This window comes from Pelodiscus sinensis, chromosome 11, assembly GCF_052426305.1.
Source record: "Pelodiscus sinensis isolate ZL-2025 chromosome 11, ASM5242630v1, whole genome shotgun sequence".
In the NCBI taxonomy this organism is placed as follows: Eukaryota; Metazoa; Chordata; order Testudines; family Trionychidae; genus Pelodiscus; species Pelodiscus sinensis.
The window spans coordinates 11,473,888-11,501,617 of record NC_143062.1 but is presented as its reverse complement, the minus strand read 5'-3'; the positions used below and the strand labels follow the sequence as shown (position 1 = coordinate 11,501,617).

Here is a 27,730-nt window from a genome sequence, read left to right as displayed (position 1 = left end):
TCCACTGTAACTCTTCAAAAGCAAACATAGAAATTACTTATGACAGTCATAGCAGCATCAGAGGAGACCCTGACCAACCACTAGAGTTGCCAGGTGTCCAATTTTGAACCGGACAGTCTGGTATTTTCTAAAAGATAGTTTTATTATTATGAGCATCAGTACATAGTATCAGTACTGGCTGACGGGAAGCAGGGCTGGCCAGGACAGGGTCGGGGGGAACGGATAAGAGGGGATTGGAATCCAGGGCAAGGGATTGGGGTGCCAGATCTGGGAGGGGATATGGGTGCAGGTGGGGGGCAGAGAGGGTGAGTATGTTGAGTGGGGGGGTGGAGAGTTGGGGAAGGGAGGGGCTGGAGTGCCAGAGGCAGGCTCTGGCCAGGAGACTTACCGGCCAGCAGCCCAACCAGCCTGCCTTCCTGCAGAGCTAAAGCTAGTCAGTGGGATTGTGCTGGGGGTGGAGGCAGTGCCTTAAGCTTACCCTACTCCGTCTGGGATCACAGTTTTGAAAGAGAAATGGTCCTGCAGCCGCTTTTCTGAGTGGTGTGCGGGGAAGCAGGGAACCTGCCTGGAGCTCCCTGCTTTGTCCAGGAGCCAGATGTGGTGGCTTGGCAGGCCAGATTCGGCCCACGAGCTGCATTTCGCCCAGGCCTGGATTAATACTTCATTATGTTTCAAAGTTGGAGTTTGAGGCTTTGAGAAGTAGTGTTGGTACTAACTCTAACAAGTCTGAAGGTGTTAGTTGTTTGGTCTCAAAGCTGCTTGAGAACAAGGTGGGGGTTGAAGGGACGGGACTAGTGGGGGTAAAGGCAGTCTTGTTTTCTATTATGGTATTGCTTTGGTGTTAGTGTCTTGGTGTCAGACTATCTGATCAGGGCTTCTTTGTACTAAGTGTTATACCACACACAGTAAGACGTTTCCTGTCTTATCTGTACATGTTCCATCAGTCGGAATGCTTGTAACATTAATGACCGAAATTGAGATCTCAAAGTCAGTATTCACTGTTGATGATGCAAGAAATGATGCTAGAAAAATAGGATCCTCCAATAAGATATAGAAACATTCATAATGGTTTGTATTCTTAAGTTAGTACGGTTTAGTCCTCTTAGATTGATTTTTTTCGAGGGCTAGTAACTATTAAAAGATGTTGATTTATGACTAAATCTAGCCTTTACTATAATTTTGTGTCTTTTTGCTAAAGGAGGGTACTCTATATATCACTATTCAATTGTACAGGTTGCCTTACATAAAAATTAAGGACCTGTACCTTTTCAGTATAATGAATGGGATAAATATTGTCTATTTAATAGCGTACAAGTTGAACCTCTCTAGTCCATCTCTTTCTGGTTTGGCAACATCCATGGTCCGGCATGATTTTAGTTAGCTGGTTGTCCACTTATCGGGTGTGGTCAAGTTACTCACGGTCCCATAAAGTTTTACAGCCACCAGTCCTGGCTCTCCGTGTTCTGTGCTGTTATTTAGCTCTAATTTACCCCTACATGTCTTCTCACGGCCCTGTAAGCAGTGGAAGTGTTGGTAATGCTGCTAGACAATAGTGACCTCCCGTGGTCTGGCAAATTCTCTGGCGTGGCACCAGTCAGATCCCCAGAGTTCTGGACTAGAGAAGTTCAACCCATATTAATTTCGTACTTACTATTTCTGTCAAACTGTATTTGGATGGAAATTAAATTCAGTTAACTTGTTTAAAGGCTGTTTGTATATTTGATCATTTAACCTAGTAAATAACACGAAGTATTTGTAAATAGCAGATTTATTCGGCATTACCTGGGCCCTTCAGGGCAGGGTTTTGGGGATGTGGTGGGGGGATGCAAGAGACTGGGGGTCAGAGCCCTGTTCTCTCTCCCAGTAGCCCCTGTGCCCAGGCCACTTCCCCAGACTGCCCAGGGCCTGTTCTCTCCCCCGTCCTCTGGTACTGCAGCCAAGGGCCGGGTGGTGGGGAAAGAGTTTGAGGTAGAGGGGTTACTTACTGGTGTGCTGGCAGGAAATACGGCGAAGCTCCAGCCCTGCTGGCCACTCCTTTGGTGGGACGCCTGCCCCCAGTGGACACTGCGGGATAGCTCTCCCCTGTGGGCTTGCTGCCCCCAGTGACTATTCTCAGATCGTGTCCCTCTGGACAGTAGCCCCTCCCTTTGCATGTTATGGAAGACTGTCCTTTTCCCATGGCTTCTGGGTGTGTTGGTACCACCGAACCCTGACCTTGCTTTAATTTAGGAGAAGAGGAAGCTGCTTACTGAATTTGGTGATTCTAGCTCTTGTAATTTAGGAGAACTTGAACAAATGGACTTGAAGATATATTCCCAGACACACACACTCTAAAATAAATAGATTAGTGAATTGGACTGACCCTGGACATGCACTTCAGGATTTTCGAATATTCATTCATAGATTGAAAGAGGAAACACCCTTTCCTGCTTTTTTCAACTTTGAACTGAACTAGCTGAATAAACTCAATGACAAAAATATTCACTGAGTATCTGCAGAAAAGGCTGCCATCAAAAACTGATGTAACACTTGACTTGATTTGCGGGTGGTTAGTGGTGTCAGCAAACATGTATAGCTTACTATTGAATTATTTTAAGAAATTATAGTAACCTCTAGGTTGTCTTAATTTCAAATTTTAATTTTAAACAATTTGTACTTAAGTAATTGATCTTTTAAAATGATTTTTATCCATCCTTCTAGCATTATGATAGTGCATGAGGAATTAAAAAATGAAAGCTGTAACTGGGCCTTCAGCCTACAATGCTGCTTTGGCAGAAGTCCAGGATTTAATAGCGAGCTCAGTACTTCAGAGATCAAATAGAGATGAAATGCAAAAAATAGACACTGTAGATAATGAAAAGAAAAATAATGCCTATTTGTACACAGCACAAACCAAATCCTGCAGCCTTTACTCAGGTAGAACTCCTGTTGATGTTGCAGCTGGGAGATTCTCCGGCTGAAGCCTGCAGGATTTGGTTCTACGCTTGTTAGATTTCAAAGTCTTTTCAGAAAATACCCTCTTAACAGGAATAATTCAGAGTGGGACCTGCATTTCTCTCCGTGCAGCACCTACCCGGGAGCGGGGGGCTCAATTCTGAAAAGTTGGAGACTAGTGATAGTAAAGGGTCGAGCTACATCGGGTCAGATATTTGGCAGATGATTTCTCTTGTAGCATAGACAGTTAAGAAAAGAGGAGCTGAAATTCCACTTCCGAAGTATAATGCAAATTGTGAGTAAGCATTAGAGTGATTTATGAGGTGAATTATATACTGAGGATTTTAAATTTGGCTTAAAATAATAAATGTAAGCCTTAATGAGCTGAATAATGAATGTTAACATTTCTAGTTAGCTATCCATCCTGTTTACCTCCTTCTGAATCTTTTGTGCTGTTTGAGTGCAGCCAGATTTTTTTTATCTAGTTGTTTTTGTTTTAGAAATTTATTCCCAAAGCATTCATTTGGGGCTAAAGGAAGATAATGGGAAATGTGATAGAAATGTTAGTGCTCACAAAATTATTTCTGTATGGCTGTTACTGTTTTTCATATTCCATGGTACAATATGTTTTTAAGTAATTAGTTTCTGTTATGAAGCATGCTGAAATGTGTCAGATGTAACAATGCTGTCCTTTCCACTTAGCAGTTTCTTTTAGAGCAGGTGACATCAAAGAGAGAAGAACGAGGATGGATAGAGAGATAATATAATAATTTAAATTAGTGCCCTACATAAGATGCATGGGAAGAGATGCACTTTGTCAGACTTCCCAGTGGAGTGTGTTAGTTATTAAAGTTAGTCCTGAGCCTTCGGAAAGACTGGTGAAATATATCTATATCTATATATATCCTACAGATACGTGTTTAAAACAAGACATGCATTATACTTACATGCATTTCCAACTTAACCGCATATTCGACAAAGACACCTGTCAGTGGCACCAGACAGCTGCTGTGTGTGAAATTGCAAGACAACTGGAGATGTTCACAGCTGCCAGGTGCTGAAATCCACAGTAGGACAAGGGATTAAGGTCACAAAACACACATTCTTCTTTGTTACATCTATGCTACCCCATTGCAGTTTGAAATTATAGGGATGTAACTGAATAGAACTGTCATTGGTCATCCTTAGTTTTATAGCATTCCTTTTCCAGCTCCAACACACCAAAGTGAGTAAATTACAGTTTAGAGCTACCTTTTTAATATGTAAAAAGGCTTATTTTTAGTTACTTTTTAAGGAGAAACTGTTACATTGTGTTTCAAGCAATTTAATGCTTAGATAGTACAGGCAGTCCCCGGGTTACGTACAAGATAGGGACTGTAGGTTTGTTCTTAAGTTGAATTTGTATGTAAGTCGGAACTGGTACATATTGTAGGGGAAACTCTAGCCAAACATTTCTCCAGGGCTCAGTTTTATTCTCCCACACCTCACTTCTCTCAGTCCTTTATTCTCAAGCTGAGGTGTCTGCTGAGAAAAGCCGCTCTGCGTCTCCCTGGTCTGCTGGGGGGGGAGGGCGCTAGCTTCGTGTCTCCTTGGTCTGCTGGGGGAAAGCAGCTAGTGCGGGGTTGCCTCACCCCGTTTGTAAGTAGGGATCCAATGTAAGTCGGATCCATGTAACCCGGGGACTGCCTGTAGTTCACTTTCAGTTGTTTTTGAAAGTCTTGATGTTTATGCCATACAAATAGCTGACTGTAAACCATTGCCTTTGAAAAAAAATTCTTCAGTTTCTTGCGCTGTGTATCACATTAATAAGTATTTTATCACAAATGTGTATTGGTCAGTTTGGGAGAAATTGAGGGGAGGGAAAACTCTTGAGCTTTGGTTTATTTTGTCTGGTGGAAGTTACATTTTATTAGTCTGCAATCGTCAGTCCCTGGAATTATCTGGACTCTCATCAGTGAATGCAGAATGCATTTGAAGATTTTTTTTTTTAACACAGATCCCGTTAAGACACAATTCAGATTACTGCTAGGACAGAAACTGTCCAGCCTTGTCTGAGGTTACAGCCTTCATGTTGATATACTGCAATGTGATCTGATAGATTGAGGCAAGCAACACCTGTGGCTTTCTATTAGCTGATCTTGTTCATTTTGGAGGAGTTGTTGCTGGCAGCCATAATCTCTATGGTTTAAGACCAGGCAAAATCACAGCAGCACCGGACTGAGGGGCAAAGTTTTCTAGACTGTCTTCCAGGATGGTCGTAGTGTGAGGGCTTTCGAAAGGTTATTGCATGTGACTTATTGGGAGGACTGATGGTGGTTTGTACAGTGTATCAACTCCACTGGGCTGTCCCTAAAGAAAGGAGATCAATTGGTGTGCCAACGAAGACCGGTTTAACCAAGTTAAAATGAAGAAAAAAACAAAAAAGCTGTCTGCTAAAAGCTGTAACTTGGAAGTGAATTTTTAATAATTTGCAAAAGGAGTTTTCAAAATTTGGAGTAAGTGGCCTCTTCCTACAAAGCAGCGGTTCAGCTGGACAAATCTGTTATCCAATGAAAGCAATCTGCAGGTGTTGGGCAGTTTTGCTGCTTTCTTGGGATGATTAGTATTCAACTGCTGGAAGGAATATTTAGGCAGGGGACACAAAAGTCTGGGGAGCAAACACATTCCTAAATGTGTTGCCTTGCCCTGTAGTAAGGCTGTGACCTGATGAGCTCTGTTTTCCAAGCTAGGTTTGCCTTTGCCTTCATGCTCTTCTTTCCTTTCCTGAAACTCAATGTTTCTGCTCATAGTACAGGTCGGAGAGAACATATGCTTATTAATAGGCAGGATTTTGACTGTCATGCTGCTTTTGATTTCTCTTTTTCATTGCAGGTGTATAAACTGAGCTTTTTCATGTTGCAGATTTGGCCTCCATGTTATGACCCTCCTTCATTCAGTGATTCTGTTCATGTTGAAGAAAGATAAAATGGGACTGTGGCCTGGTCTATGCAAGAGTAGGTCAGTGTTAAGTGCCTTATTTCAACCTAACTCTGTGACTACATAGTCTGAAGCTTAGTTCCAACCAATGTAACTTGCCCACTATACAGATTTAACTTCATCTCCATGAGAGACTTACTGTTTAGGATGCTGGAGTTAGGCTGACACAGGTTCTGCACAGACACTAGGTTAATTACATTGACTGTTGCTGCCCTTCATGGCTTCATCTTGCAATAGCCCAGTTGACCAGTAAAGTGGTGCAGGATCTCCTGCTGAGGACATGCATCACTGACGAAAGGATCTTATTATGGGCATGGAAAAGTGATTTAATTACTGGAATGTTACAGATGACACGTTGACATAAATTAATAATGTTGACTTGCGCTGTTCAAGAAACCAACATGATCTATGTTACAATAGTTTGAATAAGAAGGATGATATATTCTAACAACTGCATTTTTAAACTACTTTTTTTAATGTTGCAGACTGTGGTAGCTGCACTGAATGAAACTTTTTTCTTGTTATGGAAAGGTAAACTGACTTTCCCAATGCTATAATCTTTTGAACATCTTTCTTAACTACAAATTCCAGCAGCAAAAATTATGGAATACGTGTTTCCTTTTATCCTGTTTCACTCATATGGATCTGTGCCTTGATCCACAAACTGGAAGTACTGCTTAACCACTGAAATATGTAGTGGTTGATGGGAATATTTGTCATTTAAAATAAGAATACAAAAGCTCTGGTACAGGTACATCCACTCTCATTATGGTAACTGACAGACTGACCTGACTTTAACAACCTTGCTCATTACTAAAATTAATTTTACCTAGTTGTTGCTTAATGTGCTACAAGGATGTTGATATCAGCACATGACCTTTTGTATCATAATACAATGTGGAGACAGAGCTGAGCAAGTTGAGATATAAAAAAATAGGTCATGAGCTTTCATGGGTAAAACCCCCTTCATCAGATGAGTTGGGGTGGAAATTACAGAATCCAGAATGTATATAACAGCAAAAGCAGTTATCTATCAATTATAGGGCCAGTGTTAATTAAACTAATCCTAAATCAGGCTGGATGTGTCCCCTTCATAGCATTTGATGTGGAAATACGAATATCCAAGATGGGGAAAATTGCCTTTGTTAACCAGTTAATATCTTTGGGTATGTCTACACTACCCTCCTAGTTCGAACTAGGAGGGTAATGTATGCATACCGCACTTGCTAATGAAGCCCGGGATTTGAATTTCCCGGGCTTCATTAGCATAAGCGGGGAGCCGCCATTTTTAAATCCCCGCTGCTTCGAACCCCGTGTAGCGCGGCTACACGGGGCTCGAACTAGGTAGTTCGGACTAGGGTGCCTATTCCGAACTACCGGTACTCCTCGTTTCACGAGGAGTAACGGTAGTTCGGAATAGGACCCTAGTCCGAACTACCTAGTTCGAGCCCCGTGTAGCCGCGCTACACGGGGTTCGAAGCAGCGGGGATTTAAAAATGGCGGCTCCCCGCTTATGCTAATGAAGCCCGGGAAATTCAAATCCCGGGCTTCATTAGCAAGTGCGGTATGCATACATTACCCCGCTAGTTCGAACTAGCGGGGTAGTGTAGACATACCCCCTCTTCAAGACCACGTTGATAGTGTCAAATTTGTAAATGAATTCGAGTTCAGCTGTCTCCCTCTCTAATTGGAAGATAAAATGCTGTTGTAGCTACTTTTAAATCCTATATTGAATGTCCAGGGAGGTTAAAATGTTCCCCTCCAGGTTTGTGTTAAGGATGTTAAGTAACAGTTAATTTACTGGTCAAGTAGTCGCCTGACGCAGTGTTTCAAAGGGGCAGTGCTCACAGCTTTGCATCCATTAATCCTTTGGTGCAGAGACTGTCCGGTTTGGCCAAATATATACATGGCAGAGGGGCATTGCTGGCACTTGATATCACATAATGGATGTAGAGTTACATGAACCCCTTATGTTGTTGTGGCTTACATGGTTAAGTCCTGTGATGGTATCACTTGTATAGATACGTGGACAGAATTGGCAATGGGGTTTGTTGCAGGGGTAGGTACCTGGGTGAATGTGTCTGAGGTGTGGTGTGTGACTGTTGGTGAGTATTTGATTCAGGTTGGGTGGGCGAGTGGCCATCTGTAGGCAAGGATTGGCCTGTCTACCAAGGTCTGTGAGAGAGAGGGATTGTTTTCCAGGGTAGGTTGTAGATTTTCAATGGTGCACTGGAGGGTTTTAAGTTGGTGGCTGTTGGTGATGACCAGTGGTGTTCTGTTATTTTCCTTGTTGGGCATTTATTGAAGTAGGTGACATCTGAGTACTTGTCTGGCTCTATCAATCTGTTTCCTCACTTCCCCAACTTGGCGTGCTGGATCCGTTCCTGAGGCCTGATTTTTGCCTACCCCTGCTCTGTAGATTTTCCTAGGGCTCCACCTCCTTTTGGGTGCATACTGGAAAATTGTCATAGATACCAGCAATCATGTTTACAACTGTCCATATATGCCACGATTTGAGTAAGTGCTTGTCTAAACATGGAAATTAATTTGGAATAATGTAGGGTATTACCGTAAAACTCCATGTGTGAAAAGCTCCTATTTTGGCCTAAGAGTGCATTATTCTAAACTAATTTTAACCCAGCTAAGAAGTGGATTATTTTAATTCAGAATAAGGTGCTCTTCTTATGGAGTAAGTTTCAGAATAAATCATTTTTCTTTGAGTGATAACTCATGTCCCTTCAGCGCAGGTGTGTGTGCTTGCCACATGCACCAGTGTTGAAAGATTTTCCCTCAGCATAGGGGGCCAAGTCTACTGCGACCCCTGGAGTGGCAGGTACACGCCATGCTATATAGGGCACTCCTGGGCTTCTCCCTCCCAGTTCCTTCTTGCAGCCAGTAACGATACAGCTATTTATGTACTGTGCCTTTGTAAATTCCCTCCTTTTTCAATTATAAGTAAGTTTGTAATAGTTGTTAGTCCCCCCCCTGGGACTCAGCCCAGGTTTTAACACTGTGTTAGCTGTCGCAGGCCTATGCCTGTTAGCGACCCTCACAACTGCCTCAACTACTTGGGGGGGGGGGTGTCATATCAGCATGAAGTGCCACATATGGAGGTTCTTCCATCCCAGGATCTTGACAGACAGAGGTACGAGGCTGAAGGCAGTGCTGATGGAGTTGGCTTTGGCTCCCCAAGACCAACAGTCAGACTCGGCAGCAAGTGGGCGGTGCCACCGTGTGTAGTGCGCCCTGGTGTTGGGGATATCTCCGCACTGAGAGTCATCGCTAGTCCTGACAAAGCAAGCTAGGGAGCTGGGCAAAGACAAGTTCTGCAGCCTGCACAAAAGAAGGCCCAAGCCAGCATCCGATAAGGACAAAGCACCAGACCGAGGTTCCCCAGCCAGAGTGGGTTGACCCTCAGGGCTCCCCACCACCGTCTCTGAGGCATTTCCGGCGGTGCAGGATGTTATTGCCGTGCTGGTTTTCCTGATGCTGCCAGTGCCAGGGCCCCAGCACAGGGGGAATCCTTCAGCGGGGCCGCAGTCACTGGGCACATGATGCGCTCATGCGGTAGCGAGATCGCTCAGAAGAGTACCCCATAGCCCTGCATATTCTGTCAGGGAGAGACAAGGCAGCGGGGGGCAGGGCAAGCGGGAGCTGGCTCTTCACTAGCACCAGCCCCTGTGGAGCCTCTTGGCCCCCATGCTGCTGCTTCTGTGGGAGGCAGCAGCGTGGGGGAAGGCAGGCAGCTCCACGGAGCCAGAGCATACCCAGAAAGCCAGCTTTCAAGCTGGCTCCCCACGTGTATTGGCTCCTGCTGGGTTCTTCCCACTCCCCCTCCCCCCGCCGCGCTGCTGCCTCCCATAGAGGCAGCCGGGGGGTGGGAGCCAGGTGGGAGCCAGCATGTGTGGGGAGATGGCTTTTAAGCCATCTCCTGGCCCCCCCCCCCCCGACCACTGGCTCCTGCATCCCCCTCCACCCCCGGCGTGTAAATGTGTAATTGCTAAAATTTCCAACCGTTACACGTTTACACAAATACATGACAGTTAACTTCCCTAGTTTATTCATAGCGAATTTCCAGGGGGCTCACTTTCATCAGAACATGCTATGGCTGGAGGGTGTCCAACCTCCGCCGCTTGTCAGCGCACATTCCTCCAGGGCACAAGCCTCTTCAGCTGCCTTCCTGGCCAAAGTCCCAGCCACAGACACCTGTAAGACTGCAACATGATCTCCGGTCCACACGTTTACATCCCATTACACAATCAGCAGCAAGCCAGAGGAGATGCAGCATTTGGCGGTTCCGTGGTGTCTTCTGCGTGTTTAATTTTTCTCCTAAACTCCTACCCTCTTCCACAGATACTACTCGGAGTCACCTCTGCCAAATGGACATGAGCTATCACTCAAAGAAAAGACTTCTGTATTTGGTATTCTTCAAGATGTGTTGCTCATGTATATTCAACATACCCCTCCCATCTTCTTCCTCTTTATCAGAGTTTCTGGCAAGAAAAAACTGGAGAAAAAGGGGCCCAGGAGTGCCCCATATAGTGCAGCACTCCAGGGATGATGGGGAACGGTCCCCTATAGATACTGCTGAGGGAAAATCTCCTTAGTAACGTTAGTTCGAACCAAGGGGTTTGATTCAAACTAATGCACATGGCCAGGAGTGCATTTTCACTTTCAAAACAGCATGCAGCCAAGATTATGCTAATGAAGCACGGGATATTTAAATCCCGGCTTCATTTACTATTTCGAATGCCTACATTTGCATCCCTAGCTCAAACTAGAGTGCAAGTGTAGACATACTCTAAGGTGCCTGCCACAGGACTACTCATTATTTTTAAAGTTACAGACTAACACAGCTACCCCTCTGAGACTTTTCTTATAATGGAATAAATGTGTTCACACATCAGGAGTAGCTGTGCTAGAATCATTCCACCTGTAGACATGCCCTAAAATGAAATCTGTCCCAACAAGCTTGTTGGTTCTCTCTAGTTACTATTTACCATAACCTGTGGTATAGATGTGACCATCTGATTTGGTCCTTAGTGCTGTTGGGGTTCTATCACTTACCATTAAAACACATTTTTAATGTGCCTCTCCAGGGGAGGAAGTGCAATTTGGAACAAGTTGACAAGTGATAGCCAACATTTCCCACTATCTTAAGCTTGACTGAGCATTGTGTGCTATGATGCTTTTAGTGTCTTTGTGTTCTGCAATGCAGGCACTTCTTTCCAGGCTTGTTTTTATTTAGCAGATCCTGCTGGTTTAAATTTGGGTTTGGTACCAACCTTTCCTTGCTGCAGTTTTGGTAACTCGCAGCTTGTTTGAAAATGTTCTTAAACATAACTGCTTTATTCAATCTGTACTTGCAGCCTTAGATACAGAGGCAGAATCAATTGCTGAGGACCACTGCAAGCAAAGCAAGGGAAATCCCTTGGGAAGTGGCCCCCTTTAACACCTAGTATTAAAATAATGCTAAGATTTAAACATACAGGGCAACTACAAGCAACTGTGATCTACATAAAATGAGCTTTGCAACCTTTGTTGCAAAAGGTTCCAAATCTAGCTTGCTGTAGAGCAGGGCTGAGTAAGAGCCTGTCAGTGGGCTGGATCAGGCCTGCCTAGCTCTTTCATCCAGCCTGCGCAGCAGCTTCTGGCCCCGCCCCCTAATGCGTTTTCTGGGACCCAGGATGCGCAAGCCTTTTCAACTGCTTCTGTTTAAAGGACTTGTGCCTTCTCTGCGGCTGCGTTGCCTGGCAGCCGCCTGGTGGGCACAAGCCCTTTAAATAGAAGCAGTTGTTACAAAGGGCAAATTTTCCTTTCTGTGTTTTGCTCTCTTATCCCTTTAGTTCTTATTGACTGAAACACTTGGTTTAGGACTTGCCATTGCTCAGACTTGGGTTTTCCTATGTACAGGTTTTATTTGTTGCCTTATTGATTGGAAATTCGTTCTAGAGTTTTGTTTGTCTCCCAGTTCTCAGATGCATGGCTTGGCATAGACATTGACTGATAAAAATGAGGTTTATGGTTGAAGATTGTGTTGGTGTCAAGTTGGTCTGGAGCGCTCTGCTGTGGGAAGAGGGTTGTGGAAGCCAGTGTGTAGTTAGTAGGGTAGCCAGATGGTCTCCCCAGAAATGCTGAACACACGGGCTAAAAATTTGTCGAGCCAGCCACAGGCTCCCAGCTGAGTGGCGGGGCCACAATTGGCGCTGGGAGCCTGCGGTTGCATGCAGAAGCTGGGTGGAGGGAGTGGCTGGGAGTCCCAGCCACTCCCGCCTCCCTCTCCAAGCTTTTGCACGTGACCACAGGCTCCCAGTGCCGACCGTAGCCCCTCCTCCCAGCCACTCCCCCTGCCTCCACCAGGCTTCCGTCCGGCGCCCAGCCGGAAAAACAGAAAATACCGGACATTGCACATGTCCGGTATTTTCTGGGTTTTTTTTACCAGACAGAGGGCGCAAAAACTGGACTGTCCGGTAGAATACCAGGCACCTGGCAACCCTAGTAGTTAGAAGGGCTCTGCATGGAAACTAATATTCAGACTCTGTTTTGGATGCGGGGGGAACGCTGTTTCAGATTTGATCATAAATCATCTAAATTTCAGAGGCTTCAGTGACCTGTTCTATCCCCATTGCGCCATAAAAATATGTACAAGTATCTTTTAGATTTTGGGTCTAATTGATCCTGAGTGTAACTCCATCAACTTATTGAAATTGTACTAGAGATGCATTTGGTCCTAACATTTTCCCCACCAACAAGCATATACACATGCTCAGCATTTGTCCCTCACATCTTTCAAAATCCCGAGAGAACATATTGCAGGTCTTTGCCTCGGAAGCCATAGACCTGTCTCTCCAGTTTTTGCATTGGTGACACCTTTCACACAGCAGCAATTCTGTGTGAGAGGCGCCTTTTGTAAATTAAAACCAATGTTTTAAATTTAACACTATTCTAAATGCTGGGGCTTGGGGATGGAAGCTGACCGCTCCTGACCCTTCATGGAGAAACCTTCAGTCCCCTGAGAGGTCACAACCTCCAGTTAGAGAACTCCTGAAATAGTCTTTCTATCACTGTTTTGCTTGGTTCAGGTTGCTGGGCCTTCCTATTCCTATCTTGCTTTGAAGTTCAAGACCCTGTCCCTTTCAGGGTGGCCCACAACCACTTCTGAAATTTGTGAAGTGACCCCCCTTCAAAAATTATTGCCCACCCCTGCTCTAGAGAGAATTTTAAAGAGTTAAAGTAAAAATAAAACCTATTGTATTATTAATCACCTGGCATGTTCACAGCTGAGTCCAACCGAATCCATTCCCTTACTCCTACCCTCAGCAGTGCATTGCTCCAGGAAGCTGCCATGGCGTTGAGTCCCTTGCTGCCTGACTTGCATATGAATCACATAACACCAATGTGTTACATGAAGCATTTAGTTTGTGAATATATCTGTGGCTGGTTTGGTGCAGCTCCCCTTCTTGTTTTCCCCCGTATCAAATTATAGTCTCCCTTGCAAAGCCTTACCCTAACATGGGTGCCAGTTCTAATGGGATCTCTGAGTTTGCTAACACTTTGCACAAGGAGCAGTATCTTCCCCTTCTCCCCGGACCCTTCCCCCTGAAATTGATGACACATTGATTTTCTTGGGAGGTGCATAGATGTCTTCCAGTCCAGGGCTAGTGGGCTGCCAGCTTGGATCATCGGCAGCAATCATCAGACTTGTCTCTTTGGTGCACAGCACTCTTAGAAATTTGTGATAGCTCATCCTACGTGTTCCCCCGGCAGGAAGAATCAGTGCCCCGCCCTTTTCCACTTCTGCTGTATTTCAGTCCAATACTTACATATTGGAGACACACACAGTCAGCTAATATGGTCCTCCTTAAAGGGCAACATACTGCCTTCCCCTGATGGAGAAAGAACAACTTGCTGAGATGTTCCGCAGTGACTTACCTCATGCTTGCACAAAGCTATGAAATAAATACGGCAAAATTAAAATTCAGGTGGGGGGATTTATGTAGATTGCCTTATTTGAATATTATTTAAATTTTCTGTAGCTTTGTGATGACTACTTTATCATTGTTTCCATATATATGCAGTGATGCTCATTTACAGCCTTCCCCAATCAGTTATTATACAGCAAATACTACTGCTATAAATAAATTGTCATTTGCGGGAGGCACAGACTTTTGTAAGTTAAATGAGGTGGAAAGTCTTCCTTTTGAAAGAATGCCTCAGCAATCAAACTTCCTGCTGGTGAAGAGGTGGACAAAGTACACTTTTTCCACACAATTTCCCCCCTCCCTTTTTGAGGTGTCTGAAAAAGAATCTACTTATTTTGTAACATCTCAAAGGAACTACAGAGGTGGAAGCAAAGATCCAGAGAGTGAGGATTTTAACAGCAGCAGAAAGTGAGATCCTCTTTGTAATGTAAATGACAGTGGCTGTATAAAGCCTTTCACTGTTATGGGCCAAACTGATCAGGGATATGTTGGAGCTACTTAAATTGGGGTGGTTCCTCTGTGAAGCAGTCTAGGTTAGTGTTTCCCAATTTTATTTGGCCACGGAACCCCTAGAGTTGCCTTAAAAAAAAAAAAAAAAAAAAAAAAAAAAGGCCCCTGCCACGTTTCGTTGAGCCAAAAAAAAAAAAAGCCCTCTCCGTGGTTCTGTCTCTTTAACGGGGCGGGAGAGTGCCGGCTCTTTGCAGAACCCTTGCTTTTGCTTCGCAGATCCCCAGGGTTCCCTGGAGCGCTAATTGGGAAACACTGGTCTTGGTTAAAGGAGTTTGGTACTCATAGGATCTCAGAATTCCCCCTCCTTCTTGTATCATGTTGTTTTCATTCTGCCTTCTCTCATCCCTGTCTTTTGTGAACTGAAAAAACAACGAATAGTCTGATAGCACTTTACAGACTAACAAAACATGTAGATGGTATCATGAGTTTTTGTGGGCACAGCCCACTTCTTCAGAGGACCCTGAAGAAGAAGTGGGCTGTGCCCACAAAAACTCATGATACCATCTACATGTTTTGTTAGCCTGTAAAGTGCTATCAGACTATTCGTTAGTCTGTACAGGTAAACTGAAAAAACAACTCGGCTACCCCTATAGCTTTTGTTGTTTAAAAACCAGAGCTAGTAGCCAGGAGATGAGCTTTCAGCTGGGTGCTGTATGTTTCACGTCACCATCATATCTGAGCACTCCATCATGAACTGATTGCCTGCATGTACTCTCTGATCTTTTGTAGTGTCGTCTTCCGTGGTGTAGGACTAATATGTATCTCGGAAGATTATTGAGGCTTATTGCAGCATTTGCAAAGCACTTTGAGATACTCACACCTTAGACAACTTTGAGATGCTTTTACTGACATCTTACAATGTTATATCCAGAGGGACTTTTTACACGGACAGTGCAATCTAGTCATCATGCTAACTCACATCGTTGGGAAGTATTGGAGTACCTGAGGGTAGATGGTTGCTCTGGGGAGGGAAAATTGCAGCTAATTATCAGGAAACCTCTACAATAGATAAGAGCATTAAGTAAAGCTTTGACTATGAAATTGCAAGTACTGGAGGCTTTTTTTTTTCATTTGGCAGAATGTAGCTGCCTAAGCCTGGTCTATGCTAAAATATTAGCCTTGTCACGTGAGGGTGTGAAAAATCCACGCCCGTCAGTGACATTTTAAGCTGTAATGTTTTTCAAGTGTAGACAAGCTCTTAGACTGCAGTGTCACCAGGAGACATTGTAATGCCCACACTGTGGACAAAGACTTCTCACAAAATGATCTCTCCGTATCTGGCTTCTCTGTCCTCCTCTTCAAAGGATACCTGCAGAGCACCTTCAAATGATGAGCCCGAGAGCTGAAATTCCTAACTTTGCTAGGCTCTAAAAATCATGATTTGTGGTTTATTAAAATATTCTTTAACCCACTAATCACCATTTTTCCATCTCTAACTGCAAGGGGGTTAATGGGCCACTTCATCTTGAATGGTTCCTTAGGGTATTTCTACGCAGCAAATAGACACCCGCCAGCCAACTCAGCTTGCAGGGCTAGGGCTGCAGGGCAGTGGAGTTGCTGTTTAGATATCTGAGTCACTTGCCTTCATTAAATGCCGCACAGAACAAACAGTGAGATGGTTGAAAACAAACTTCTTAGACCCCTTCTGACATATTAGTAATTGAGAGATTTGTCTAATGAGGAACTCTTCCCCCTTCTAATTATTTGCGATAGAGATGTAGCCGTGTTAGTCTGGTGTAGCTGAAACAAAATACAGGACTATGTAGCACTTTAAAGACTAACAAGATGGTTTATTAGATGATTTATTATTTGCCTAATTTCTTCTTAGCAACAGTCCTTTTCACGGTTACAGGCTACAAGTGAGTGACTTTTTAGTGTGAATAAACAGCAGGACACAATTGACGCCCAATTTGGAGAGAGTTAAAAATGAATCAGTTTTTGAGGATGGTCAGTTTCATAGGTATGTCCCATCCCCATCCCTCATAGTGATGTGAAAATTTTCAAAAAATAGGGACCTAAAGTTGAAGTACTGAATGCATATTTAGAAACCTAAAAACTATCCAATTCTTTAGTAGTATTGAGCATGTAACAGCTGCTGAGTGCTTGTCACACTTGAAAATTTGGCCACCTTTTTTAGGAGTTAGCCTCCAAACTTTGTTCCTATTTTTGAAAATCATGAGGATTAGTCTTAACCATTAATGTTTATCATTATAGAGGTAACCACATTTAAACATGACACACCAAACTTGGACCTGGTACAATAGCTGCAAATATATCCCTGGTTGAAGAGATCTGAGTGTGTCCTGTGGTCTGCATGGTTACATGCTAGCTGCTTTTCTACTCAAGCAAATTAGGTGCTAAGATTTTTGTGGGAGTTGCCTGTTTTAGGTATATAGCTTGTGGTTTAGAAGCTGTTCTGAGAAGTGGGTAAAATGTGTTACCATTTCAACCGAAATGCTATTTTGTGCGGAGCAGGAAGGAAATAAGCAGAAGTATGTATTACATGTTATAAACTCTGTACAATCCTATACATAAAAATTAGTTTTTCCTGCTTGATACTTCTCTGCCTGCATTTAGCATAACCTTTAGGAGAAACAGCAATTTTGTGTAGGATTTTCTGGAAGGAGTCGTTTAATTTCAGGGAATGAATTAAGTAGACATTGCACATCTGTGTTTCCTTTACATGACTTAAAAGCCCTGTTTCAATATTTTATTGACGTATTTTATATATTATGGTAGAATCTGGGCATTGAGGAAGAGGACACATTTGAATGAATCAAGCCTATCACAATATTATGGAGGCATATACTACAATTCCATAGTTAAGATTTCATTGGCCTCTGTACTTAAATTAGAATTAAAATAATTTACACTGAATTTTATCCCCAAATCTAGTATAATAACCATTTCAAAAGACATCTGCATTTTCTGTTAATAATAATCTTTCTGTGATCTTTATACTCCATAGCATGTATGGATAAACAGATGTTCTAGTGCTATTAGCAATAATAGCAGCAGTTAACTAGGGAAAGTGTCACATATTGTGAATGTCTATTTAGTGTTGTACTTGTTTGAAAATACAAAAGCTTTTCTTTCATTTCCTGGAAGGCATGTAACCAGTGTTAGGGATGTTACATTTTGATTAATCAGCTAATCAAGTAGTTGATGGAATTTCTATCGACTACTCCATTAGTCGATATGGCGGGGGGGGGGCAGTCACTCTCTCAGCTGCACCTCTGCCTTTTAAATGTAGTAAAAGCCACGGGGTCCCCCGTGGTAGCCTTTTTTGCTGCAGTAACTAGCTGGAGAGAGCAGGGGATAGTCTGCTTTAAAAACCTTCTAATTCTGACTGTTGCACCAGCCACACAATCACTTGCAACTTATCTATAGAAAAGATTAAAGAATCACTGTTTCCAGATGACAGGATGCAAGTAAGAAATAGGTTAAATTTAAATAATAAGATTAAGCATCTCGTATTAATGCTTGAATCAAGCATGTCCCTTGAATATATTTTTCCAAACAATATAATTTTTGCTTGGGGAAATGAGCAGTAAATATGAGGAGGCTTTGGAATATGCTGTTTGAGTATTGTTCGTTGGTTCTTAAATTCCATTTGGTCGGCAACTGAAGTAATAGACTAGGAAGCATAGTCGAGTGTGCACAAGGCTGAGATGAAGGAACTAACTTATTTTATTTAATCATGGCTTTAATAGTGCATTGTCACCATTTCCTCCTTCCGCTCCCGGGATGGGAAGATTGTTCCAAGCAGCAGCAAGGTGGGCAGCCCAGTAGGAAGATAGAGTGCATGCCTAGGAATGCAGGGCTGGGTTCTTCCTCCAAATCCAGATGAGGAGCTAGGACCTGACTGGCTTCTGGTTTGCATCCCCCCACCCCATCCCATTATTTAAGCTTCTGCTGCCTGAGCCTCTTGCTCCTCTCTAGTTGTTGTTCCCTGTAGTTGTTGTGTAGGAGCTGTATGTTTAGAATGCTGTGGGTCTGGCCTCTTTGGGGTGGCGAGGGAGAGGTCAGGAAGGAATTTTTTTCCCTGTTGGGGTCAGATTGTCGTATCTGGTGGGGTTGGGGTTTTGGTTTTTTAACCATCCATGCAGCATAATAGAGGGACGGTTTAAGTCAGAGTAGGCTGCAGAAGTTAATATTAGGGTTTTGTAGGAAAGTTTGTTTGTTTTTGTAGATGGTGTCAGGTGTGGAGAAAAGCCAATAATGTCAGTCCCCAGAGGTCTGAGATTTGGGATTTTGCTGGTGGGTTTTGTGCTGGTGGGTATGTCTGCACTTCCAGAGAGGAGTGTGATTCCAAACCCAAGGAGATGTACTTGTGCTAGGCCTGATGGAGCTAGTGTGTTGAAAATAGTGTCGCTGCAGGTTGTGCCTAAAGTCTCAGGTAGGTGCCCACTCAGGGCCACTTGCCAGCTCTCCCTGCCATGGCTCTATTCTCTTGTTAGCAGGCTAGCTCAACTAGAGCTAATGCAAGTCTGTCTTGAGTTGGGAATCTCATTCTCAGCTGGAAGTACAGATATACCCTGCGGGAGAAGAAGGGATTTGAATTCCTTGTAGGCTGAGGTCTGTGCTCAGTATTTCTGTCTCCCTCCTGGTGTTTGGAGGGAGGAGGGAGGGCGGGCGAAGGGGGATAGAGGATTCAAAAGTGAGTTGAGCCTTAGAGGTGGGCTTAGGAGAGTTGTGGAGTATATGATGGACTCGTTACTACTGTACTGGGCCTACTTATGATATGTGGGAGGTGGGGAGAGTTTTAAACAATGGGAACTGACACTAGCTAATAAAGTTGATGCCTGTAACTTAAATTCATCCCTGTGTCCGGTTTCTTTCACCTGCATGTCCTGATGGATGGCTTGTTGTACAGTTTTGAGTAAATCACTTTATATACTCCCTGTCTCAGAACCCGGTTTGTAAGAATGGCCTTACAATCTGCTTCACGTGTGGGTTGTAAAGATTAGCTAGCTAATTTTACATGAGTTTAAATTTTACATTTATTCTTGACTTGTGCCAGTTTGACAAGTCACAGAGTAAGAATCATGAGTTTGGGTGGAAAGGTATAAACAGCAGAAACCACTAGGCTCTTAGCAGGTGAAAACAGCATAGTATGTGTGTAAATATCAGAGCAAAGGAAGATGCCATGCAAGTGTAACTGCCACCGGGCAGATTTGAACCTGGGATCTCTGAAGCAGAGTATAGGAGCCTCTACTATCTGAGGGTATGTCTACACTACCCCGCTAGTTCGAACTAGCGGGGTAATGTATGCATACCGAACTTGCTAATGAAGCCCGGGATTTGAATTTCCCGGGCTTCATTAGCATAAAGCCGGCGCCGCCATTTTTAAAAGCCAGCTAGTGCGAACCCCGTGCCGCGCGGCTACACGCAGCACGGGCTAGATAGTTCGAACTACGTAGCCATTCTGAACTATCTAGCCCGTGCCACGTGTAGCCGCGCGGCACGGGGTTCATACTAGCCGGCTTTTAAAAATGGCGGCGCCGGCTTTATGCTAATGAAGCCCGGGAAATTCAAATCCCGGTCTTCATTAGCAAGTTCGGTATGCATACATTACCCCGCTAGTTCGAACTAGCGGGGTAGTGTAGACATACCCTGAGCTAAAAGCCAGCTGGCTCTCAGCACATGCTGTAGAGGTCTCTTGGTCTTAACTGTTGCTGTGGTCTAGATACCACTTGGGTTGCTCAGTAACCACACTAAGGCTATGTCTACACTGGCGAGATCTTGTGCCAGAGATATGCAAATGAGGCTAAGCGTGGAATATCGCCGAGCCTCATTTGCATACTTAATGAGCTCCCATTTTCGCGGAAGAGGCTCTTGCGCCAGAAGGAGCTGTCTACACTGCCCCTTCTTGCGCAAGAAAAACCCTCGTGCGCAATGCCGCTACGCTGATTATTTTCAGGAATAACGGCGTTGCGCAAGAGCGTTTTTTTGCGCAAGAAGGGGCAGTGTAGACAGCTCCTTCTGGCGCAAGAGCCTCTTCTGCAAAAATGGCGGCTCATTAGGTATGCAAATGAGGCTTGGCGATATTACATGCTTAGCCTCATTTGCATACTTCTGGCGCAATGTCTCATCACACCCTGGTAATGTTGCCACTGCTGGTCTGCCGCATGTTGGTGACTATTCTTAGATCCCTCCTCAGCAGTGACAGAGATAGCAGCGGAATCGAATAACATCTCAAACACCTAACCTTCAATGAGAGGTTTTGAGAGGCATGGGGGGAAGGATTACTAATTTCTATACCTGGGTTTTCAGAGAAAGGATTGGCAGAGCTGCATGCTACCTGGCATGTCTCCAGGTGGCGGCAGGACGGGGCTCTTTTCAGAGGTTTGCTGCAAAATAAGTGCGCTTTGTCGTGCGAATATGCAGCCACGCACCAGCAGCGGCAACATTACCAGGGTGTGATGGAACATTGGGCAGTATCCGATGCTCTGACTAAAAGTCACAAGTGCCCAATGACGATGTTGTGATGTAGCGAGTGCAGCCCTCCATTAAATAAGGCTGCCTTACCCCCTCACTCTGCTGGTTGAGGGTCTGGGATACTTTGGTTCCTGGATTACTTTGGATAATCCGATTGGCGTATGAACCATGATTGGTCACCGGCATCCAAAGGATAGTGACTTCTTACGTCACTCCAGGGAAGAGAACCCTGACAGAAAATTCCCCACTGCTTTGTGGGTAGGTTCAGGAGATCCAAAGGCTATGGAAGTAAACCCAGACGATAATCTGGAGTGGAGACCCTAAGGCGGTTAACAGTGGCTGCCGCGCTGAGCCGACAAACAGCTGATCAGCTGTTTGTCGGCTCGTGCGCTAGTCTGGACGTTCCCCCTGTCGACATCAAAGCCCTTTGTCGGCAGCCCCGTTATTCCTCGTGGAATGAGGTTTACCGGGGCTGCTGACAAAGGGCCTTGATGTCGACAGGGGGAACGTCCAGACTAGCACGCGAGCCGACAAACAGCTGATCAGCTGTTTGTCGGCTCAGCGCGGCAGCCATGTAAATGTAAATCATTTAAATCGCGGCTTCATTTGCCTTTGCCAAAAAAACAAATCTACATGCCTCTGCCTCATGCCTAATGTCCAACCTAAAACTCCCTTGCTGCAGTTTAAGCCTATTGATTCTTGTCCTATCCTCAGAGGCCAAGGCCAACAATTTTTCTCCCACCTCCTTGTGACACCCTTTTAGATACCTGAAAATCACTATCATGTCCCCTGTCAGTCTTCCCTTTCCAAACTAAACAAGCCCAATTATTTCAGTCTCCTTTCATCGCTCATATTCTCTACACCTTTAATCATTCATGTTGTACTTCTCTGGACCTTCTCCAATTTGTCCACATCTTTCTTGAAATGTGGTGCCCAGAACTGGACACAATACTCCAACTGAGGCCTAATCAGCGCAGAGTAGAGCAGAAGAATGACTTCTCATGTCTTGCTCACAACACACCTGTTAATGCAAACAAGCTTTATTCTGCTTCCGCTCACAGTGTTTAGGTAGGTGGATGGATGTTTTGGTTTTGCAATAAAGATTTATTTTAATGGGGGTCAAAGGAGCTATGCATAATACATCATAGAGTAAGCAGTTCAGGATGTGGGATATAGGCAGGGCTCGACAATCTATGTAATCTACTCGCCTGTGGCGAGTCGATTACAACCCGGAAGAGCTGGGTTTGGGCGATCTGCGCATGCGCAGAATGCTGGCGAGCGGGGCTGGCGAGCGGGGCTCGCTGCGGCTCGGCGAGCCCTGGATATAGGGATGTATGGTTGGTTCAGAATAGGGATGTAATCAACTAATCGACTACCCAATAAGCGTAGGCTTATCTGGTAGTCGAGTCACTGTTCGACTGTTTGCTTCCCCCCCATCTTACTGCCTCTCTATCAGTGACACCAAGGGGGGGGCAGGAGCCGATGCTGAGGGAGCTGTTCCTCTCAGCGCCATCTCTGTGGGGGGGCAGGGGAGGAAATGGCATGAGCGGGGACGGAAGCAGTCCTCAATCACGTGGGGTCTCAAGTGCTGCACCTCTCCCTTTAAATGTATAAGAGCCACGGGGAGAGGTGCGCAGTTGGGACCCTGTGCAAGCGGGGACTGCTTCATGCCGTTTCCCCCACTGTGCCTTTGCCTTTGAAATATAGAAGAGTCCCCTGCACCTCTTGTATATTTCAAAGGAGGAGGCACAGTAGTCAGGACCACACGTGCTGGGTCCTTTCCTGTATCTCTTCCTTTGAAATATACAAGAGCTGTGGGTGGCTTTTCTACGTTTCAAAGGCAGAGGCGCAGCGGGATAGCGAGTGCCCCCAAGCGAGTAGTCGATGGAAGTTGCTTCGACTACTTGATTAACTGTTTAATCTAAATTTAACATCCCTAGTTCAGAAGCACTTTTGAATAACAAGTCTGCATCTCAAATGCTAAGTTTTCTGCTTTCTGTGGATTTCACTTCTGGCAGGGACAGGAATCCTATTAATCATATTAAAGTGTATTCCTAATCATTCCAGTCTGCCCTCATTCTTTATGGATTTAACAAGCAGAAAATAAGTAACCGTGTGACTGAGGGGATATCCCAATTTTTCTGGTTCTGTATTTCTTTAATTACGGGTCATCAACCTTCTATTTTAAAGGGTGACTTTCAAGATTTCTGAGCTAGAAGGTATTCCTAGTTATAGTTAATGAGGCTGTGGTACTTCTGGGAAGTGAAGAGGGCCTTCTCCCTATATGGGAGGGTATTCAGAACATAGGAACCAACTTCTGCTATAAGCACAAGTGGTAGGCCCAGTATGTTTCTTGGCCTTACACTGACCAGTGCAAAGGACAAAGACTTAAATATTTGAATAAACATTGTGACTAGTAACTGTTCCAAGTTTATATAAAACAAACAAACAAACTGTTCCAGCTTCTGCTGTCTGCTCTTTGCCATTTCTATTTTTCGTACACTGTCTTTCCTGATTGCTCTTCTCTGTGCAAGAATTTTCAGTAGGAGGGCACCATACTCCAGTGAAGTCTGTTGCCACTGGAATACCAACTAGCTATGCCCTAATAAAAACTGCAAAATGATGGAACTAACATGAAGGCAAACAAAAAGCACAGTTCTCAGCCCATAAGCAGGTAAGAACCTACTCTGCAAAAACTACTTTTAAACAGAATAAGGGTGTTAGCGTTAAGTGCTTGTGTTTTTGCCACAAAAAATTTACTAGTTAGCAGAGCCCTTTCACTTGGAGGAAATAAAGTTAATGCTGTAAGAGCACTGGCTCTGTGTGGTCACGTTCACTGTTCTTCAGCACAATGGCTGAACAGAAGAACCCACCTGCTTGTTTTTTTCCTCCAGAGCCCCAAGTGGACATGTCAGGCTCGTTGCCAAGATCCAGGTTTTAGACTGTTGCGATTTTGGTTTACTCTTTTAATGATGGCTTGTATGTGGGGGTGATCATTCTGAATTTTAGCTTTTCCTTCTTTCTGAGGCCCTGCAGAAAAATCCATTGTTTGGAGGGTGGGGAAGGAGAGGTTGTTTTCTATAAGCTGAAGAATCTCTCACCAGTTGGTTAAGCATTAGTAAAATTTAAGATTGGCCTGGTATCTTGATTTTCTTTCTTGGTTTTAGATATGCTGAACTAGGTTCCACATCCAAGAATCTGCCTGTCAGGAGAGCAACTACTTACTGCTTTGACTGTACAATGAGCATCCACCTCAGACTCCTATCACTGGCCAGTTGGGTTATAGGGCCTTGAGAGACTACACCCAGCAGTTAGGAACCCTGTTCTGCAATGGGATCTTAATCTATCCTCTCTAGACCCATGAGCCCATCCTTTGACCTGTTGGACTCTTGTTCCCTTTCCCAGCTCTTGTGGAAGGTCACCTGCCTTGTGGCAGTTACGTGAGCAAGGCGAGTGTCGGAGATTGGAGCCCTGACCTCAGAACCCCATACGCAGGACAAGATTCAATTACGACCTCATCCAACCTTCCTGCCAAAGGTGGCGTTCCCCTTCTACATTGACCAGGGCATGCTCCTCCCAGTGTTCTGCCCTAAGCTTGGATGCCTAGGAAGTGCATGCAGCTCTTCATCATGGTGGTGGATAAAATGAAGGGCCTCCCAGAGGATCTCCAACTGGAGTGCTTCCTGCAACCAAACCTGCTATGAGTTAGCACGAGTCCAGCACCATCTCTGGTTAAGGCCCATCCTCTGTGCCCTTACTGGCCCATGCCCTATCCAGAACATCTGTAGAGCCATGATGTTATCTTTGCTTTGCATGTTCATGTGTTGTGCTTAAAAGACGGAGGGGGATAAGGCAACACGCCACATTTATTGAACATGCATAGCTCAATCAATACTTATCATATGCATATGATACATTACACTAATGCACTCTCTCTCTCACTCACTCTCTGTCTCTGTCTCTGTCTCTGTCTCTGTCTCTGTCTTGTTGTTACCTATACAGGCAGTCCCCAAGTTACGTGGATCCGACTTATGTTGGATTCCTACATACGAACGGGGCTTTTCTTGCCGCAGAGGACGCGGGCGGCGGGACCGCCCAGACGCGCCACGGTCCCGCCGCCCGCGTCCTCCGTGGCAAGAAAAACTGCTCCGCGTCTCCCTGGCCAGCAGATGAGGGAGATGCAGAGCAAAGCTATGAAGGACGCGGGCGACGGGACTGCGGCGCGTCTCGGCTGTCCCGCCGCCCGCGTCTCCCTGGTCTGCTTGGGGGGGGGGGGTGCAGCTAGTGCGCCCCCCCCCCCCCCCCAGCAGACCAGGCTTTTCTCGCCGCAGAGGACACGGGCGGTCCTGCCGGCTGCGTCCTCCGCGGCAAGAAAGGCCGCGCCGCATCTCCCTGGTCTTCTGGGGGGGGGGGCACCCCAGCAGACCAGGGAGACGCGGAGCAAAGCCGCGGAGGACACGGGCAGCAGGACCACCGAGAAGCGCCGCGGTCCTGCCGCCCGCATCCTCCGCGGCTTTGCTCCGCGTCTCCCTGGTCTGCTGGGGGGTGGGGGGGCGCAGCTAGTGCGCGCTCTCCCCCCCCCCAGCAGACCAGGCTTTTCTCGCCGACGCCTGGGGTAGAGCAGCTGGGGTGCTGCCGGGTTGGTCCCGCAGCGCCGCTCCTCAGCACTACTGGACCAACCCGGCAGCGCCCCAGCTGCTCTGTCCCAGGCGTCCAGATTCAGCCCCTGTTGAAACTGATCAGCGGCTGATCCCAGGAAGCCCGGGGCAGAGCAGCTCTGAATCTGGACGCCAGTTCCGACTTACATACAGATTAAACTTAAGAACAAACCTACAGTCCCTATCTTGTACGTAACCCGGGGACTGCCTGTAGTTGCTCCCCCTAACTGCACTGGCCAGGTGTATTAGATGGGGAGGGGTGGAGCCGAGCTTCTTCTGATCCGGATTGATGCTCTGATGTTGACAAGACACAAACCCGGGGTCCCTCTGCAAGATGCCTCCTATTTATCCCTCTCATGCAGCCAGTTAGTCATCATCTCCCCTTTTTTACTGCTTCAAAGAGAGTTTTTTCAAGGACAGGCACTTGCTGCTTAACTCCCAAGGTGTCTGTATGTCCAGTCTTCTTTTCAATGAGCTCACTTCACAGGTATTGTCCTGGATCTGGCTCCCAGCCTCTCTTCACCCTTGCAACTGTTGCTGGAGGTGCTCACCTTTCAGTCTCCATTCACACCTCATTCATTTCAACAGGACAATCAAGGAAAGGGGAGAGATCTACTCTACTAGCAAAAGACATTTTTCTTTACCTTAACTATTCCTAAGACCTATAACATAAAGAGCTTGATACAAAGTTTCTATTGTAAAGACTGGATACAAGAGTTCTCTTAATACAAGGATTCTATAAGAAAGCTTAACATAAAGATCTATCTAAAAGAACAAGATATGTATATGAGAATGATACATGGTTATATGGAAATGTTACAGAGATTTATCCACACATGGAGCATTATGCCATCACCCAGCAAGCCAGAGATAATGCTGGTTTCAGTAGAGCTGTGTTACAATCTTCATGTCCGTGAACTCCTGCTCGCCTCTTTTGGTATTGCTTGGGAGTTTCCTAACATGGAACGGACATGAGCAAGCACTTGAAGACACAACAATTATCTTTTTCCGTCACTGGTGTTCTTCGGGATGTGGTGCTCATGTCCATTCTACAACCTGCCCTCATTCCCCACTATTGGGTAGGGGGAGCTGTTGGCACCCCATATACTGCACTATAATGTAGCGATTCCTGGGGCACCGGAGATGGTCCCCTATGGATACCACTGAGGAAAAAGCTTCTGGCACCAGTGCACGCGATGAGCGCCCACACACACTTGACATGGAATGGACATGAGCAACACATCTCGCGGAATACCTGTTGTAGAGAAAGATAACTAATCAAGAGCATCCTAAAAACTTGAAACAGTATTCAAATAAAAAGTATCCCACATGTATTTCTAAAATGTTTTCTGATTTATAAGTTAATTTATGTTTCTTATGGATTTACTGCATTTTGGGTGGTTCAGGGGTTTTTCCACGATACTTGATGTACTACTAGAAATTGCTTGTAGAGGGACAAGTAAGCATGGAAGTTTCTGTATGTTTTATTACCTACTAATAAGCTTACATCCCGTGCATGCCTCTCACACACCAGCCAGGCATGAGAGGCATGCACACAGCATGCAAGCGTTTTCCCCGCGTTCCCTTAGCTTCTGGAGAACAGGATCAAAATCAAGTTGTGTCCGGGCGCGCATAGCTGCTATCCCTCCTCCCCCCCAGTGCTCTGTGGGGGTGTGGCAGAAACAAAGGAAAAGAAAAGTAAGGATCAGGCTCACTGCGGTAGACCCGATCCTTACTTTAAAAATCTTTCCGCAGACTCCCTGCAATGCCCTCACAGACCTCCAGGCATCTGCGGATCACAGATAGGGAACCACTGTCATAACCTTTTTTCCTGATACTTCACAAGGCATGTTTTATATGCGCTATCACGATTATACGTAGGTGAGGAATATGGGCGTTATAGGGCACTTCCCAAAGGTATAGATTGTCAGATAGGTGTTTCCTTTCTCAGAGCTAGTTCATGAATTGGGCCCCAGTGCAGCAAATCCTAGATTGTTATTTGCTTATGTCCTGCTCGTGTGAGTTTTAAGCTCATGTTTATGTGCTTTGCTGAAAACTGCAAATGTTGGTGAGCAAATGAAGGTTTGTAGCTAGTTAGGAGCTATATCAGAAGTCTTTCACATGCAGCAAAATGTATTGTACAGTAGTTTAAAACAGTAACATTCTGTGTGACATTAATACCTTTAAATGTAGCTATCCTTACAGTGTCTCCGTAAGCAACTCTTGTCA

The 27,730-nt window shown here is 45.1% G+C and overlaps 1 protein-coding gene across 3 annotated transcripts in view; it reads left to right on the top strand.

Moving 5' to 3' along the window:
- Window positions 1-27,730, top strand: part of SFMBT1 (Scm like with four mbt domains 1) — a 117,308-nt gene that overhangs the window by 22,456 nt on the left and 67,122 nt on the right. Inside the window, exon 1 of one of the 3 annotated variants that reach the window (XM_006127577.5) lies at window positions 347-5,931. The exons of the other annotated variants lie outside the window; for them this stretch is intronic. The gene's annotated coding sequence lies outside the window, so the exon portion shown is untranslated. Of the gene's footprint in view, window positions 1-346; window positions 5,932-27,730 lie in introns of those variants that run through there. 3 annotated transcript variants of the gene reach the window in all.